This window comes from Sinohyriopsis cumingii, chromosome 7 (assembly GCF_028554795.1).
Source record: "Sinohyriopsis cumingii isolate HCF-2022 chromosome 7, ASM2855479v2, whole genome shotgun sequence".
Lineage (NCBI taxonomy): Eukaryota > Metazoa > Mollusca > Bivalvia > Unionida > Unionidae > Sinohyriopsis > Sinohyriopsis cumingii.
Window position 1 is genome coordinate 47,180,032 of NC_142967.1, and position 10,782 is coordinate 47,190,813.

Consider the following 10,782-nt stretch of genomic DNA (forward strand, 5'->3'; position numbering starts at 1 on the left):
GTTAAATCCACATGAAAAGCAAATTTGTAGTTGTCATCATTTTCCTTTGCTTGATTCGACACTGTAAATATTGGAAGCAGACGACTTATATATGTATATCTGTAGTCGTGATAGAACCCTTTGCTGAAAATGGACTTGTCCAGAAACTGGAAATGGATCAGAACATGTCCGTCTATTACACTTGAAACTTCCGTTTAGCATGAAACGCGCATATGATGACAAAGTTATTGCCACTCTACTCAGTCAGGTTAGAAACAATAAATAATGAATGAATTGACTAAGTTCCTTGCATTTTTTTTATCACATTAAAGGTTTCCATTATTTAAATCGGTTGGGGGTGGGGTACAAACAAACGAGTTTGTATTATCAGACTATAGTTAAGGTATTATTAGAACTGCTAGCGTGAAAAATATACTAGAAAGTATTTTATTAGTTACATTCATTTGATAAGTGTTCAGGCATTTCTACCCCAAGGTAGTAGTTTGTTTTCTGAAGTGTTTATGATTAACTTCATTTTGATTACACTTGATACAGGGTGAAAAGGTCGTATAATTTCATGTTTATGTCATTGCTATTTTCTTTTTAGAAAGACAGTTACTGCTTTTAAAGGGGCCGAGTGGTCTAAAGTGCCCTTTGTTACTGATCACTGCCATCTCACCTCTGTCTGCGTGGCTTCGAGACTAGGATTCGGCTAACGTGGGTATGTGAGAAAGCTTGCCAGTAGCTTCTCATAGGTTGGTGGTTCTTCACGGGATTTTTTCGGGTTCTTCCTCCACTATTAATACTGGCTACCATGCATAGCCTATTGTGTGCTGAAATATGGCAATAAACTTCATTTAAAAAGTTGATATTCATTTCATATTTATTGTATATTTTACATAGCTGCTACATACTTGCCAGAGTGTCGATCATTTTCATCGCATGTGATTCAAATTTGAAGCAACTCTGTGGTATTCTGAATTTTCCCAACTTATTCCAGTGTTGTGTATTCCTGGTGCAAAATTGGTTGTAGATATCACCAATTTTAAATCCAAAGTGTTAGGCATTGTCCGAGCGCAAAAATCTGACCTGCTGATTCTTTACATAGGTTCCAATGATGTTGGAAAAGATGTGAACATATTTACAAGGCATTTTTACTTGTCAGTTTTACTTTAGAAACATTTGTAATTATTTGTGCCCAATATTTGCAGCAGAACTATTATAAATTTGTATTGTATATCTAATTTATTATATTGATCTTACAGAGTAGAACTGGCTAGTGATGAATTCCAGATAATCTCTGTAATTAGAATAAGACCATCATAATTTTCAAGAATATTTTTGCATGTTTAGCGTCCATATTGACTAGTCGTCCTACAGTCTAAGACATTGACCCTAATTGTTATGTTTTGGGGTCGAGGTCTTACTGTCGAATTAACGGTGCTTGTGTAGCATGTTTTGGTGTCACCTAGCATCATAATGAGAAGTCAGATTTCAGAAATATCTCACTTTTTACAGCCCATATCAACACTTTTCTACAAATTAAAGTCATAATGTTTTAGCGAGATTGTTCTTACTCTGATGCTCTTTTTCTAATAAATTCAAATTCTCCCACAATCATGTGGATCTGTTTTCAAGTTATGTTGGCCTACATTTCATTTGCCTGGAATGTGATTTATTCTGGGAACGCCGTAATTGGATTAAGTTGAAGTATTTTTCTTTAACAAAATGAATAAAAACATACAAATATTGAAGGAAGTGTTTCAATAGCTTTATTTCATTCAAGATTCTTGTCATCCTTTTAACCGATTTTGGTATTCTCGGCTTCCAACAAGCTACGTTTATTAACTAACAACCCACCAAATACCACAAATAAACAGGCTTAACATCACGAGGACGGTAACATTAATTAGGTAATAGATACATGACTTTATGAGAAACTTTGTACCACTGCATATGATTTTTACATTGCTACGACAAAATTTAATAGTGTGCATTGTTCCAAAATCTTGCCATATGATGTAAAAATGGGATAGAGTTATTTTTGCTTAGAGCTTGAGAGTTGAACAAATTAACCCTGGTAGCAGATGTTTCTATGTTTGGATCATTTTGTTTATATTTCCAAATACCAACAGTTACCATGGTGATTTTCTGAAATTTTCACAGATTTATTAGTCACATTTTGTTAATTCTTTTGGTGCATTTCTTTCAGTTGTTACAGAGACTTTATTCATCAGCTGCTGGAAATGAATCCCACGATGTTGGTCAATGTTTGGAATTCTGCCTCGAACCACCATTAACTTTAAATCTTTGCATTGAAACTCGACTGTTTTACCAGACTTACAAAGAGGATGTGCTGCACTAAATGATGGCATTTTTAAGCCAAGAATGTGATAAGTGCCATTTTATTGACTATAACCCATTGTTTGATCGAAGTATGCATTTGGCACTTGTTGGACTCCATGTAAACAGAAATGGTGCATATGTAAAGAAAACGGTGTTGGAGTCATTTGTTGTTTCTGTGGACATGGTGCAGATAAATAGCGCTGAAATTTTTTTATCCTTGGACCTGTGCCACCCGTATGTCTTATACAGATGTAGTAAAGCAGTTTCCATCCAGAGAGAAACTTAAGTCGATGGATTACAAGGATAAGGTGATTAACATAAATTATAGTTTTTACTTAAAACTTGCTTTTAACATGAATAAGGTCACATAGTAATATCAGTCTATATTCTTTAAAGTTGTTTGGTAATCATTTCATTTTAAATTTTTCTTTGAATGGCATCTCCATTACGGCAATATATCCATGTTAAATCATAATGTTTTGCCCCTACTTGTTTTTTAAAAAGTCCAAACTCGTGTTTGTCTTTTTAAAGAGGCAGATAAAATTATTAATGTACTTATTATTTACTTAAGAGTAATTGGACTGACCAAAGTACAGATAATTTGTTTACGTATATTGATAATGTTTTATAATTATGATATCTATGTTCCACTTTATGGTTGAGAGTCATAGGTTAGGTTAGGCCTACCACAGGCTTGTCCAGGCTCCGACTTTTGAATGATGTCTGGGTTTTCACAAAGATTTCATGGAATTATTCATTTGAAACATGATTTATATGATCATGTGTCCTATCTACACCCACCCAGAAATTGTGAAAGTCATTGACACATCTATCGTTCATAGATCAAAATTATTATACTCTAGCTTTATCTGTGGAATAACATTCTTTTCCATAGCTATATAATGCTTAATAGTTGTGCACTAATATAATATGTCTTTTGCATGTGATAGACATCACTATAGACCATGGGTGCACAACTCCTGGCCAGATGGCCGAATCTGGCCCACAAACTTGTTCTGTCCGGCCCTCAGGACAAATTAAAACAACACAGAAATCTGGCCTGTGAACAGTAATAATATTAAAGAAATGTGTCTGTGGCCCTCAAGTGGTCTTAGAAAATGCAGTCTGGTCCTTGGCCAAAAATGGCTGTGCACCCCTGCTATAGACTATAACAAGGAAACCTTATAGTTATGTAAGTGATACATTGGTAAAGCTTCATTAAAAATCCAATAAAATAAATAAACATTTTTCTCCGATGACTCGAATTGCTATCTATCAGTTGCACTACAAATGATGATATAAATCATGCCACTTTATAATGTTAATGTAATCTCAGAATGTGCATGTTAATTTACAGTAAAATTATACTTGTCAGAATATGCATGTTAATTTACCATTAAATTATCCTTTCATCAGCATATAATAAAATCATTAAGTGTGGCATATCTTTATTCACAGTACAAAAGCTCAGTATCTTCACTACCTTCTATAAGGGTATTATTTCTAAAATTACTATTTATTATTCAGTCATAACAAAATGTGTTCATTATGAACCAAATTGGTTTCTTTTTTATTTCAATTCATTTTAAGAACGTACACACGTCAGAAAAGAAATTTGTTATATTGTTACTACTAACAATATTTTTTGTAATTAAAAAAATATTTGCCTGGCCTGCAAAAGTTTAAAACAACTAAAAAGAATATATGCAACACTCATGCAATGGGAATTTTCAATTTCTAACAAAGGTGTACAAATATTGGGGTTCCTGTGGGTATTTATGAAAGCCAGTGGGTTTCAAAATTTTGTGAGTACTTTCAAATTAATTTTATAATTTATAACCTAAATGTTTCTTATTTTTACTTCATTTGTACATATAATATTCGAACAATGTTGTTTACTGCTTTAATAATTGATTTATATTTTGCCCCAAATTTACATGAAACCTAAAAATTACAATATTTGGCCATCTTAGAAATTAAGGTTTGGTACTGTACATGTAATCTATTATGTAAGGCCATGCCTGCTATATTTTCCAATTATAGAGATCAATCCTGCAGCTTAGTTAAGACCTATATTAACTTATTCTGCATGTATATTTTCCAATTATAGAGATCAATCCTGCAGCTTAGTTAAAACCTGTATTAACTTATTCTGCATGTATATTTGTAGATGATAAAACTGAATCTGTTCACTCCTACAAAAACAAAATGTGCCCACTGATTATGTATTTGATTCAAGTTTATCCAATGTGCATGTGTTCATTAATACATAGATTATGTGTGTGTGTGTGTGTGTGTGTGTGTGTGTGTGTGTGTGTGTTATTACAGACTATTGGAACCTGGGTAAATGCAGCTTAAGTTTACATACTTTGTTAAAGTTGTTACTGTTTAATATTGTTATTTTTCTTGTCTTTTCCCTTTTTCCATGTGATATTTTTACATGAGCAGAAAAATAATCATCAGTGATGCTATTGTGGGCTGATAGTAATTTACTGATATCTGTATAGCTACTTTGCTACATTATGATTACTAAGTCATCTGAGAATTGTTAACTGTTAGCGATTATTTACTGGACATAGATTGAGAATGGCCTATTCATTTCTATATGTGAAAAACTGACATTGCCAGCAATATGAATCTATCTTACACTTTTTACATAAGCTGCCTATTTGCAAAATGTTAATAATAATGGAAATTACATTTTTATGCATCTTTATTTCACAATAATGTTTTGATATTAAAGTAAATATTCTTCACCAGATTCCACCCCTTACAGCCCATGTGTGCAGCCGTCATTATAATATTGTTCTCATATTCTTCTTCTTTCTTTCTTTCTCGTGAAAGGCATGTACTTAATTTTACAGTTATAATTCCAGTGACACATTTACATGGTCTTTTATTTAACTGTAGCAGGTTTCCTTTTCTTATGTGCCAAGAGTTAATGCTGATACTTTGAGAAATTTGTTTCTATCAAAAAATTATTCTCAGGAAGATAACCATTTAAATGTTTTTGCAGATATATACTTTGTTATGCAGGTTATAGCAGCATGAGATATTAGTGAATGTCAGTGAGGATGTTGCTGTAATTTTGTTGATTTTTAAGAAGGATTTTTAAGGTTTTTGTTTTTGTTTGTCTATATTGAAAAGTGTGACTCAATTACTGTCAGATATTTCTTTTCTCATTCATGTATCTTTAAACATAATAATAGTGCACTGAAACTTTAGAAAATGTGAATCACATGCTACTGTCAGCACAAATTGGTGACATCACAAACAAAAATTAAATAAGTTAGGCTATGAAAATATTTTGTTTAGAAAAATCTACTGTGGCAGATAACAGTATTTTGGTCCTTATGAGACCTTAATCATGATTATAGTAACTTTGTAATGACAATATTAACTGATTCGTTATTACAATTGTACTTATTTGGCTGAAATATTTCATATACTGGGTAACATATTAAAATAATCTTGTGCATATTAACATTGACAACAAGTTATGTTTGTTGGTTGCTAACCACTATTGAAGAAATGTATTTCAGCAGTGGCATGTGAAGCTGGAAGAGGAACTTTCAAAACCACCTGCTGCATTAGTCATAAATAAAAAACAATTATTTCTGGTAACCTAACCATGTTATTGGTTACATACCATGAATTTCTTTATGTTTAAGTTGTGAAAACCTGACCATTGGTGAATGATAACCCAACCCCCATTATATACTCAGTTTTTCATTCACTGTTACATTTTTAAGGCCATCTTGATTATCATATGAGTAATTCGTGGAGAACAATTGAATGTTCAGAATATATTTTGTTTTCCACTTCTCTATGTACTGTTCTCTGGAACATACATGATATTTAAGGTTTAGTTGCAATGAAAATAATTACTTATTTAAACATTTTAATTTTTTATATTTTATCACTTTTGCAGGAACAGTTTTCTTTCCATTTTATTGAAGAATGGGAACAAGCTTTACCTCTAGGACAGTTATCAAAAATAACTACTGATCTGCATTTATGTCCAGTGCCATTGGTGAGATATTACAATAATTGTCATTAGAAATGCGCCTTGAAATTAACAGATGGATGTTTTTGGTTCACTGATAGTTCTATCTATGACCTAGCTTCCATGATCCATATTTTATGGTATAGTTAAACTTATGATTTTATTAATTTTCTGTGATTTAGTTTTACCTTTATTGAACACGATGTTTTCCATTAGTACACCAGCCTTGAATCACACTTCTGGACTTTTAAACTGCATATTTTCCAGATTGACAATAGCAGAACATTATTTTTTATTACATCTTACTGAAAACTTACCTAACTTATAGAAAAAATCGACTATGATACTGACATCTTGTTAGGGCTGGCAGGTCTGCTTCCTGGATGTATCCATTTTACTTCCCCACCATTAAAACTGTCAGCCATATACGACCATTTAGTGTCAACATTGGTATTAAAACCTCAATTTCACCACCATTACACCATTGCCTTGGTACCTAGGAAAAGTTTTTAATATTGTCAATACTAACATTAACTCAGTTTTTGTATTAAAAAAAAAAACAACAAAAAAAATTGGTCCAAAGCTATGGCCAGCGAAAGTCCCTGTGATTTTACTTGAGTAGGAAAATAATGAGAAATTATGCTAATGTTGGCTGATAGTAATTTACTGATGGCTGTGAAGCTGCTTTGTTACAGCATGATTACTAAGTCATTTGAGAACCGTTAATGCTTATTGAATATATTCTGAATATAGATACTAATATACATTGATAACAGCTTATTCATTTCTGCTAGGAGAAAACTGAAGGTGCCAGTACATGTAATATCAATGTATATTATAGTTTGTTCATAAACTGCATATATATTTGCAAAATGTTTATAATAATGGAAAGTACATTTGTATGCATATTTGTTAAAAATTAATTTCTTTTATAGATCAACATGAATATTCTCCACATTCTACCCATTACAGCCCATGGATGTACATGTATCCTTATCATATTGTTGGCATTTTCTTAGTTTTCAGTTGTTTTTTTCTTCTTGAAAGACATGTTTATTTTGACATTTATAATTCCACCAGAGACACGTTTATATGGTCTCTTTTTTAACAGGTGTCTTTTTCTTTTGTATCAGGTTTGCTGATACTTTGAGTAATTTCATTCTGTTCGGGGTTTTTTGTAAGGAAGATATCCTTTTAAATGTGTGCAATGATGTATACCTTTTCATGCTGATTCAATCAATATGAGATAATAGTGAATATTGGTGTTTATTCCTGTAATATCACAAACAGCTATTCATAACATATACAAGGGAATTGTTCAGTGTCAAGTTATGATTGTATCAATCAGAAAGATACTTTTTAAACCAATAACAGAAGAAAAGACTTGATTATAATTGGGGTATTATAATTTATTGTTGCAACTACCGTGAAAGTAATGCCTGTTCTGAAAATGAAATTAAGGATAATATGGTAATTAGAATGGTAGTTAATATAAATTTTATTTTGGATGTATTAAATGATGCTGTATGCAACTTTTACATCTGACCATATTAATGTTGACATTATTTTTTTGTTGTTACCGGTTGCCTTCATTTCTTGCCATCATATAATTTTTTTTAAGGATCAACACATTCATGCTGCCTTTACGAACCAGTAGCCAAAGATGAAAGATTATTCCAGAGAATTGCCCCTGCAAAGGTAGTAGAAAATATAAAGTTTGATCTGTATTTCCGTATCCTATATTGTTTTGTGACTACTGCTTTTACAGTTGACCAGTAAAGGTAAACTCTATCTTTAGATGTGATCAATTTTTCAGTCACTATTCTAGAAATATAGTAAATAATAAACTAATATTCAAAACAATGCAGCTTGGTTATCATTTATGTCCTTTTCCTTTTGCAGTAACATTATAACTGTTGAAACTGTTTTTTCATTGTAGGTAATCAGCTGTTCTGAGTGTCCTGTGAAATTCACTGCGGAAGACTTCCTTTAGAACCGTAATCTGTGCAGACATGTTCCTCATATAAGGGAAATGGAGGAGATTATGTGCATATTTCTTAGGCATTTATGACAAACTCTGAAATAACTGTTCAGAATTTAACCCAGTTAATTTTCTTCTTGGCAACATAAATGCATTAAAATTTATGTATTATATATTTGGTGTTTTTAACTTGGAAATATGTGATATGAAGTTGTATTGTTGCATTTTCCAGTATAGGTTCACAGGTATTGTTTTTTTCCTAGAGTACTATATCAGCTCTTTTGTGTCCTTGGGTTATTCCAGTCATCACCACTTTTGAATTAGGAAAACTTCTACTATTTTTCCCCCTGAACATAACTACATCATATTGTACATTTTTAAAATTAAGTTATAAGACATATGCTGGTTACAGACACAATTCACGTTATTTCTCTGTCTATAGTGATCCAAACTGTATTTGCATTTATGAGATGAATATTTCAAAATGCCACCAGTGTCCATACACTACTTATGAATGCCATACAAATGCAGTGCTCAGGAATTTGAGTAGCAAACAGCAGAATTTATTTCAAAGATACAGCTTCTATGAGAAAACTGGATACAAGATGACAACATAGAAGTTATATCTCCCATGTCCAGTTCTTTACTGCAGGAAACCTCATTACATCCACCAGTTGTTAACAATACAATTGTGAAAGAAAATATGATTTATCAGAAATTACCATTGCAAAAACTGTGTTTACAACCAATTTGGAAAAATCACATAAAGCCATTTGCATTGAACATGACATGATCACTCACTTAATAGAGTGCCATTTCATGGATTCAAAAAAAAAGCAGCTTCACTTTTCCAAATTGTTCAGTGTAGAGGGGGACTTTCATATTTACATTAGTTAAAATAAAAGTGGACAGCAGTGAAGTACCTATTTATTATATATGAAATAATAATTGGAAGTTGAAGAAAATGCGTCAAATTTTGTTTTGAGAATTTGTTTTTCTTTTATTTATTATTTTCTTACACCAATACTAATTCTAGAGTGACTGCAAGTCAATTCCTACCGGACATGATGACATAGTTAATGGTTCTCACTGCAAGGCTCCTTAAAATGCAGGTAGTCTAAACAGTATTAAATTTGGCTAAAATCAAACAACAAAAATATATAACAAAAAACATAGTAACTTATGTCAATCCATCTTTGAGAACACACCATACAAAAACATTTTGAGAGAGAGACAGAGATACACATGCATACAATGTCGAGATTTTTGATATTATGCTAGTTTGTTCCACGCAGCATAGTAAATTTTATCCTATATGCAGGCATTGCTCAGTACATCATCAGGTCAGCGTCATTAAATGTAGCTAAAGCTACCTAACTAGTTTTAGATATTTCGTGTGAATCAATATACTGTTTGCAACAATTAATGACACTGACCTGAAAATTTACTGTGCTACAGATGGGACAAAATTCTCACTGCTGTGTGAAATGAACTATGACAGAAAACACTGATCTGTGCACACAGACTATAGACCTATACACTTCATAGCCTCCCAACTCTCTTAACAACTACAGAAAACTTAGTAACAGCCAGAAATGTGTTATGTCAAACAAGCTTTATTCTAATTTTGTTAAGCATATCCATTGTGCCCCAGTTGAATCAAAAATATGCTTTCAATATTTAACGACAAATATTGCACTTACCAGCCAGAATGAATTATTTATCCGCTGACACATAGCCTCTACTACTACAACTGAAGTGTGGGCCCAGTATCGTTCCATTATTTACAACGTAATTTTCTAAATCAGATCTGATGAAAATGAAAAATTCTCTTGTAATAAATATTAGTTATTTCTTGTTAATTTCATATAACATTCATATATTAAATGTAATAATACTTCAATACTATGCAACGTTTTCTGTTGGTTTTTTTGTGGTTTTTTTTGGCTCATGCATAACTACTGTGTACTTAGGATGACACGGTCACGCCACAGTCCTCATACACGTTTGTATTAATGCACCACGTAAATATTTCAAAAGTTCTTTTTTACTTTAAAGGAAATTATTGGGTGAGAAAAAGAATCTTCGTTGGGTTATGGACCGATACAAGGAAATCCCCCTCGGCAAGCCTCGTGGGGAGACAAATAATGTAACCCCTTGACTGGGATTTCCTTGTCTCGGTCCAAACCCCAACATAGATTATATGTCTCTTTCTCACTCTGTCTCCATATGTATGTCTCGTGCTCTCTCTCTATATCTGTCTATTTTTCTCTCTATCTCTTGCTCTGTCTCTCTTGTTCAATCCCTCTCTCCCTCTTGCTCTGTCCCACTTACTCTTTCTTTCTGTCTTCTCCCTGTATAACTTTGTCTTATGCTTTCTCTGCTTTTCTTGCTTGATATCTCTTGTTCTGTCTCACTCGCTCTCTCACGCTCTCGTTTTCTCGCTTTCTGTCTCTCGTGTTCTGCGTCT

The 10,782-nt window shown here is 32.5% G+C and overlaps 1 long non-coding RNA gene across 1 annotated transcript; it reads left to right on the forward strand.

The window, feature by feature from the left end:
* The first annotated feature begins 590 nt into the window (after positions 1 to 590).
* LOC149795149 (uncharacterized) lies at positions 591 to 8,032 on the forward strand. Its single transcript, XR_016422088.1, has 4 exons — positions 591 to 700; positions 2,192 to 2,633; positions 6,257 to 6,358; positions 7,953 to 8,032. It is a non-coding gene; the product is annotated as an uncharacterized LOC149795149 (long non-coding RNA).
* The last annotated feature ends 2,750 nt before the right edge of the window (positions 8,033 to 10,782 follow it).